General features: G+C 38.4%; 1 protein-coding gene across 2 annotated transcripts in view; it reads left to right on the top strand.

The window, feature by feature from the left end:
* Positions 1 to 4955: 4955 nt before the first annotated feature.
* Positions 4956 to 6463, top strand: part of sgk2a (serum/glucocorticoid regulated kinase 2a) — a 13222-nt gene continuing 11714 nt past the window's right edge. For both annotated transcript variants that reach the window (XM_005941116.3, XM_005941115.3), the window contains exon 1: positions 4956 to 5103. The gene's annotated coding sequence lies outside the window, so the exon portion shown is untranslated. The remainder of the gene's footprint in view (positions 5104 to 6463) is intronic.

The raw sequence follows: 6463 nt of genomic DNA, 5'->3' as shown, positions 1-6463 counted from the left end.
GTCCGATCAGGGTAAAGAGAAACAGAGCTGAGATTAGAAGATTCAGGTTGATTAGAAAATATGAATACTTTTGGAGAGTAATGGAGGACTGTCATGGATATGAGGATGGAGCACATGTAGGAAAACAGAAACTGATGGGTTTGGTTCACCCAAAACCCCTCAAAAAATATCCCTTAGCCACAGTACGTCTGTGTGTGCTGTGCTAAATCTCAACATTTCAACCCACATACTTTATACTGAATTTGAATTATAAGCCAGCGGGAACGGCTGGAAACCCCACGGTTGCATTTCTCTGCCTACCAAAGCGCACTTTACATCCATGTCTCTCTGCGGGTAACTTTTTTACTATTTGAACATAAAAATGTTATAATTTTATAAATAACATATCCTTTTAAGCTATTGTGAGAAATGATATCACAGTGTGAATTAAGCCAAAAGCTCTCAGCGACTTTTAAACACCGACTACCAAATTCTAATCAGTTCGTGCTTGAACTTCCAAATTTAAAGACAATCCCCGAAAACCTTCAAAAGGTATCATGTCCTTGATTAAGATGAACAAAGTTGTCCATCTTAAGGTATACAAACTTATGGACACATGGATGGGCAGAGAACTGCAGACACCCGCTGCTCTCAGTGGTGTGACGGGGAAAAAATAGGTGATGTCATGTAACAGATGTTTGTTAAACAGACATACTGTTTTATTTGTTTTCCTGTACAAGGAAGATTAACATCCAGTTCCTGCCTACACCAATGCAGCTGATATAGGTACTGATACTGTACGTTTACTTCCTAAGTTAGAATAGTTCCTATTGATGTACAAGGATAGTTGAAACCTCCAAAGAGGTCAACTTACCTTAAGATGAAGTTCACACGTGGCCAGATGTGATGAGAACTCTTACCTGGATTGTGACAAAACCCATCAGTTTGCAATGTCTGACGAGTAAAAGTGAAAGGAACATGTATCAAGGTTGAAAAGAAAACATCCTGAAATACTGTATCAACTAATGGAAATGAAGGAAAATAAAAAAAAGGTTGGGTAAAAGACAAGAAAGGGTTCCACATTAAAAAAAAAGTAAGTAAAAGGATTTTGATGCAGTAAGTGAGGCTGGTCTGTGAGGCTCTTATAGGCTTCACGTTTTGTGCAATAAAGAAGCTGATACAGAAGTGCTGTATTCAGCAACAGTTAATATTACAGTTCCTTATATATTAGACAAATTGTTGCACTGTAATGTTAAAAAAACAAATCAAATGAGCTGCTTTGTTCAGACTGTTTAGATTTGTGATTGAGTCGCAGAGGAAGCCTTTGCTCATTTCACTGATTATTCCTGAGTATTAGTTCTTTATGTTCACTGCCTCAAAATTCTGCGCGCTGCACCGAAAATGTGAGCGCTCGAGTGAAGGACGAAATGTAACTTTTAAAACGTCGACCCTCAGCTCTCGAATCCGAGGCAGAGAAAACAAACGACAGTGTTTGAATTTTTATCTCTATATGCAAAACGTCTGAAATTATTTTTTAGCTGTTATAAATAGATGAAACGGACTCTTTGCATTGGGATTTTAGCACAACTGTGAAATTCAAATGGATTTTACACATGGATATTCCCACACTCGGTCACTAGAGAGTGCAAAAAATCCACCTTTTGCACTATAAACACGTATTTGGTATCTAGCCAATGGAGCGCTCTTGCAGTTTACATGTGAAGGAAGCGCCGGGTGAACTGTGTTCTCAGAAATGTTTACATTTGATGTCAGGGTTTGTTTAAAACACTGTATGGAGTTGATATTGTGAGACGAAAGCTGAATGTTTTAAGGGCTCCTGGAATCTTAAATATCACTTCTTTGTATGTCTCTCTGGTGGGATTTGTGTGCGTGTGTGTGCGTGTCAAGATAATCTTGGGTCACAAATGTCATTTAAACCATATGAATTAATAAACATCCACAGCTGTCTTGTCTGATTAATGTCTCTGCCTCTTGCCTCCTGCTACGGATGATAAATCCTGCATTTCCTGTGTGTGTGCAGGTATTCTGTGTGCACAGTACTGACTATAAACTGACTATGCCTACAGGCACATCCCCCTGTTGATCGTATTATTGTCAGCACTTGGCCATGGTGGCGATAACTCCCTCCACGCCCTTTCTGCTTTCACTACTTATCTTCTTGTTCCACTGCAGAGGCCAGAAAGCAGGCGCTGCTGATAACCTGCAGCAGCAAGACTACAAACAAAGCACTCAGTTGACTGCTGGGTAACAAATGTTTCATACAGGAAGGAGCAGCAGTTGACCAGGTCTTATTTTTTTCTTAATAATATCAGAAGATGGCGCTAAGCAAAGTCAGGACTTTTGGTTTTACCATTAACCCATGTTTTCTGTACGAGGAGCAGAGTTAAACAAAAGAAAAGTCCCATTACACTGAAACTAGTGTTGAGCTGTGTTAAACGTTCAGCTCTGTGCGCATTTTAATATTGAAAGCTTGTTGCAGTTCAGTACTCAGAAGCATGATATAGAAACCTGAACCCACAGTACAGTAAAAAAAAAACAAAAATCATATGATAAATCAGGAGTGTCAAACATAAGACAAATCAGCTGTTCAAATCAGCCCGGCAAACACTCCAATGTCTCCCACTGGACAGCTTTAGAAAATTTGAAGGATATATTTTGAGTATATTTCAAACTTTTTACTGTATTTTAACTCAGCTTTTCCGATTAAAACAGACTTCACCCACCATCCATACCACACAAAAGTACAAGTACATTTTCTGGTAATTAATGAAAACTTTATAATCTAAATATTTAATTACAGGGCAGTCAGAGCGATGAACTTTACACATGTATCATTTAATCGCGCTGGCCCAGCCCACAATGTAGAATGGGTTTGAAACCACTGTCATAAAACCTTAAAAGAAAATGGCTTGGATATTTATAAAGCCCGGGGAGTTCAATGAATACTTCATAAATACTTTTTTAGTTTAGTTTGTCATGTAACATCTTTATATAACATAGTGTTTTGGGGGGAAGATGACACACTTTTATTCAAACGTTCTTTCACGTGTGTTAAAACACATCTAAACTGACAAACCTTGCTGGGAGTAGAGTGCTGACTTATTCTGCAGTCTGTCGAAGTTTCATTGTTTTTAGTTGTTCTCAAACTGTGGGACTGTGTGACAATGACCCACTAACCGGGCATAGAGCCACTCGACAACCTCAAAAAATGAGGTAACGGCCAAAGTGTTACCAGTCTATGAACTATATGGGGCTGTTTCAGAAGCTAGATTATCTTAATGGTTCACAGGTCACATATGAGTGCAGTAAATTTAAATGGGGCCATGATTATCAGTGTGCAGCATCCCCGCTTCTTTTAACAACAGTTTTCCTCTTTGCCTCAGATCTTTGGCCCAGTGTTTCCATGCCTTCTTCTTTGCATCACAGAGCTATTACCTGCATTTGTGGGTGTCTGAGGAACCAAAGATCTTTTCTCATCATCTTCAGTATATAATATCATCAAAACATTCAGAGAACCTGGAAAAATCTCTGTGTGGAAGGGACAAACCAGAAAATCAATATTTGATGATGATGTTGATGATGAGATATTCAAAGCCTTTGCAATTTTATGCTGAGGACCATTATTCTGAAATTGTTGCACTATTTCAAATTGAGTCACCCCTGCCCTGTCCCAACCTGTTTGGAACTGGCATTGTTTTAGTACATTCTCAAAAAGTTCAAAAGAGATGATGAACATAAGAAAAATCTGTGTAGTTTTAACATTGTGTCAGTTTGACCACATTCACTGACTTTACTGTGGCTACATATAAATAAAAAAGTTAATAGCAAAGCTTTACAAGTCCTTGTAAGGACAAAACTATAGCATTTGCATTGTTAGAAACCAAGAGACTTGACTGTCTATATATTTAACTTTTTTAATATATTTAACTTGTTGAATTTGCAGTTAACTGATGAGTTTTTATAACTGATTCCCATGGACTGAATTTGAGCTTCTGTTGGCTGACTGACAAGAAGCGATTCCTCATGTTTCAAAATGGTTTTTTTTTAAAAATAAGGAATATATTTACTCATACAGTAAACAGACTGTAGTCAACAGCATTTATGAAGGTGTTATAAAATACACAACTGACATATCTGGCAAGTGTCTTTATGACTCTGCGTCATGGCACTTTCATAATAATCATTACAGCAATTTTTGCCCACTTAAGATATCTTTATGGAACTGTGATGTTGTATTTGTTGCACTTTCTGCTGCCCTCTTGGCCACATCTCTCTTGAAAAATACATTTTTTTTTAATGCTGCTGATACACTAAGGATATATAAAAGTCACCTGAGCAAAAATGGATTGCAACGTGTACCTTGTGACATCGATGTTCTTTCAGGCTCAAAATGACTTGATATCATTCGTGAGAGATATGTTTGACAGATTATAGCCCAGACAGCCATGTACAAGAGTTGTGTTGCGCTAAAAATATCTGCCCCTAATTAAACGAAATGATTTTATTGGCCTACAATCTGTGATAGATGCTTACAAAACAAGTTTTAAAACACAGTTTATTTAACAGTGCGTGCGCAGAAATTACACATGAGAAAACAAACAAACAAAAACCCACACAGAAAAATCGGAAATCCCTTTTTAGCACCCCTAGTACGCATGCTTTACATGACGCTAAAGTTAGGGTTCATGTACTCATGTAACCACATACATGAAGTATCTATAACAATGTGGCCGCTGTTTCACCTTTTTTCTTGACAAATAACTTTGGAAGGTTAAAAAACATATCAGTCTTACATTATTTTATATCTTACATAGCTTATTTTGAAACCACACAGCAATTTCCGGAAATTTTGCTATTTGCGCACACGCACACGCACGCAGGGTCGCTGAAAGTTTGCGCCCTTGCACCGCCTTGTTATTTTAAGCTCGCTAACATTTCATCAATGATTCACTCTGTGGAGTCCTGCCCACGTCCCCTCATGACGTGTGAAAAGCAGATGCGCTGACCTGAGATCAGCCTCTAGCTGCCACTGTGACTGCGCTCTGTTTGGAGTCCTGTCAGTGTGAAGCGCGCAGAGCACGGATCACCTCATCCTTCACACAGGTGAGCTGATCATTTCTGACCTATTCTGCGTGATTTATTCCTCGGGTCATTTTCTATATCCGGGGTAATAATAACAGGTGCACAGATAGTGTGGAGCGTCACTGTGGTGCTCATCATTATTGCACAGGTCTGCTTGTAAAACTTGCTAACAACCTCAGCCTGCTGGATATTTAGACACGTCCATATGTGATCTGTGTGATCGATCAGGGTTACTGATGATACTGTACTGATAGCCCCGTTAGGAAGTCTCTACATGTTGTCTTTAGTCCCAACTCTCACTCAGATCACTGACTTGTAGCTGAGCTTTTCCCTTCTTTAAAGGAAAGTCACAGTTGTCTAAGAAGGCTCTGTAATAGGTTTTTATACTTGTATGATTCAGTTTTCTATCCAGCTTTTAGTTTTGCGAACACGAGTCTTTCTGTGAGTTAGTTTCTGGTTTGCTCTGAGGATTAATCTCTGAACAGAGTTGTAGTTTTGCTGAGTGTAGCTTTAGTGGCAGATTAAGAGGTTATCATAACTGTCAATGTGCGTCATTTTAACCTCCTGTCACGTCCTTACCAAATGTGTCATTATTAAATAATGCATTAAGTTCGCTGTTATAGCCAAACTGCAGTCTATTTATTCACTTTTTTTGGGTTACATTTAAATGAACAATAGAGTGCTTTCTTCATATCAATCTTAATGTGGAAACACACTCTTAAAGTTAAAATTTGGCAAATTGGACACTTTTTAACAGCTAAAATTTTGAGCTGGATGTGGATCAGGCCAATTGGAAAACTTTTGGGTCGAACTCCGGCTCGTCCACTCTGCATGTCGAAATGTTCGAGTGCGTTAATGTTAGTAAAAGCACCGTGTGAATGTGTGTGATCAAGTTTAAAGACTTGTGGTAAGAAGCTTTTTTTAGTGCTCAAACTGACTAGAAAGGCATTATGTAAGTGACAGTCTGTGTCTATGAGAGTTCTTCATTAGTTGTAGATTATTTAATGTAGCATAAAATCGTTATTTTTGGGGTGTGAAACTGCACGGATTCGGTTACTAACTGGCCTTAAAATATTATTATATACAAACTACAATAAATGCATCTGCACAAATGTAATGTGACATTCAGCACCTCATTTGCCTATAAATAGATAAACAGGCCCAGGGTTCCTAGGAAAAGCATGACCTCAGATCAATGGGACTTTTGTTTTATGTGTGTGTGTTTAGATGGATGTGCTTGTGTGTGTGTGTGTGTGTGAGTGAGAGAGATCTTGGTCATCCCACATGTTTTGACAGATATGAAAAAAGACACAACAATATTTAGCATATAAACATGTTCACCGACACATACACACACACACACACACACACACACACACAC

Source organism: Haplochromis burtoni, unplaced genomic scaffold (genome assembly GCF_018398535.1).
Source record: "Haplochromis burtoni strain Fernald_Lab_line unplaced genomic scaffold, NCSU_Asbu1 Contig_60, whole genome shotgun sequence".
Lineage (NCBI taxonomy): Eukaryota > Metazoa > Chordata > Actinopteri > Cichliformes > Cichlidae > Haplochromis > Haplochromis burtoni.
Note: the sequence above shows the minus strand (reverse complement) of the source record. Positions and strands in the feature narration are given on the sequence as shown.